This window comes from Miscanthus floridulus, chromosome 15, assembly GCF_019320115.1.
Source record: "Miscanthus floridulus cultivar M001 chromosome 15, ASM1932011v1, whole genome shotgun sequence".
Taxonomy (NCBI): Eukaryota; Viridiplantae; Streptophyta; class Magnoliopsida; order Poales; family Poaceae; genus Miscanthus; species Miscanthus floridulus.
In genome coordinates this window covers 82,647,454-82,649,587 of record NC_089594.1, presented here as the reverse complement: position 1 = coordinate 82,649,587, position 2,134 = coordinate 82,647,454, and the positions used below count along the sequence as shown (strand labels likewise).

The window sequence follows — 2,134 nt, the reverse complement described above, 5'->3', positions numbered from 1 at the left end:
ATGACCAGTGAGTGGATGTACACTGGCCCACAGAAGCAAGGTTGATTTCACCAAAGAATGGATGTGCAAAACGGATGAGTTCTTGGAGTCAGCTTTTGGCGAGGCTGGTGGCAGACCTATTAAAGCTTTGTGTCCCTGCAGCAAATGTGCAAACAGAAAAAGGCAAAACAAGGTGAATGTGGGTAAACATCTAGTGAATAATGGGTTCACGCCTGAACTATACCCGGTGGGTCCACCATGGTGAAGGCCATCATATGAGAGAGGAGGTAGTGAGACCACGTCTGGAGGGTTTCGATGCTGATGCTAGGGTAGCGGACATGTTAGATGACTTTCACGAAGCACAGTATCTTGAAGGACGTAGGTTGGAGGAGATGGATGCAACAACAAAGGCATTCTACGACATGATGGAGTCAGCACAGAAACCCCTGCACGATAGGACAACGGTTTCTCAACTAGATGCCATTGGACGTGTAATGGGGTTCAAGTCCCAGTTTAGCCTGGGTCGAGAAGCCTACGATGGTATGTTGGCCCTCATTGGCAGCCTGCTTCCTGAGGGCCACATTCTACCAAAGAGCATGTACGAGTCTCAAAAAGTGTTTTGTGCACTTAAAATGCCGTATGACCAGATAGATGCTTGTCCGAAGGGGTGTGTCCTATTTAGGAAAGATCACAAGGATGCAAAATACTGTCCAAAGTGTGAATCCTCCAGGTACCTTGAGGTTGACTCTGGTGATGGCCAGAAGAGGCAGCTTTCTATCCCGTTGAAAGTCCTTCGGTACCTTCCGTTCTTACCGAGGATGCAACGTCTATATATGACCGAGGAATCCGCGAAACAGATGAGATGGCACAAAGAGGGCAAACGATACAATCCAGACAAGATGGTACATCCCTCCGATGGTAAAGCATGGACCCACTTTGATCGCATTCATAATGACAAAGCTGAAGAGGCTCATAATGTACGTGTTGCGCTGGCAATAGATGTGTTCAGTCCTTATGGTCAGATGTCTGCTCTGTACACTTGTTGGCCCATCTTCATTATCCCCTCAATCTCCCCCCCCAGGCGTCCTCCTTCAATGACAGAACATCTTTTTGTCATTGATAATTCCTGGACATCCAGGGAATAACATGGGTGTGTACATGGAGCCTCTTATTGATGAATTGATCCTTGCTTGGGAGGATGGGGTATGGACATACGATCGGGCTACAAAGAGAAACTTCAAAATGCATGTTTGGTACCAGTACTCCATGCATGACTTCTTGGCATATGGGATATTCAGCGCATGGTGCATTCATGGGAAGTTCCCATGCCCAGTATGCAAGGCAGCTCTAAGGTTCATTTGGTTGCTGAAGGGTGGTAAGTATTCGTCATTCGACAAACATCGTCAATTCCTCCCTATGGACCATCCTTTTAGACAAGACATAAAGAACTTCACAAAAGGTGTCGTAGAGACAAATCCTCCACCACACATGATGACTGGTGCCGAGGTTCATGCTCACATAGATGCTCTCGTGGCCAATGAAGGAGGTGGTTTTGTGGGATATGGTGAGCAACATATGTGGACACATAAGTCGGGCTTGACGAGGCTCCCCTATTTTAATGATCTTCTCTTGCCACATACCATTGATGTAATGCACACTGAAAAGAATGTCGCCAAGGCACTTTGGGCTACACTCATGGACATTCCTGATAAGTCCAAAGACAACCCTAAGGCTAGAGTTGACCTGGCAGCATTATGTGATAGACCAAATCAACATATGTGTCCTCCTAGAGGCAGGCAAGAAATGGATAAGGCCTAAGGCTGATTTCGTCTTGAGCAGAGACCAAAGGAGAAAAGTACTTGAATGGATCTAGAGGTTAATGTTCCCTGATGGATATGCAGCAAATCTGAGGAGGGGAGTGAACTTATCTACTCTGTGAGTCCTAGGGATGAAGAGTCATGACTACCACATATGGATTGAGAGGCTTCTTCCATCTATGGTTCGAGGCTTTGTCCCTAAGAATGTCTGGCTAGTGTTGGCAGAGTTGAGCTATTTCTTCCGCCAATCTGTGTGCCAAGGAGTTATCTCGAACCGTGATTGATGACTTGGAGAGAGCGGCACCTTTGTTACTCTGTAGGTTGGAGAAGATCTTTCC

General features: G+C 46.7%; 1 pseudogene; it reads left to right on the top strand.

Moving 5' to 3' along the window:
- LOC136507793 (uncharacterized) lies at positions 1–978 on the top strand (annotated as a pseudogene).
- Positions 979–2,134: the final 1,156 nt, after the last annotated feature.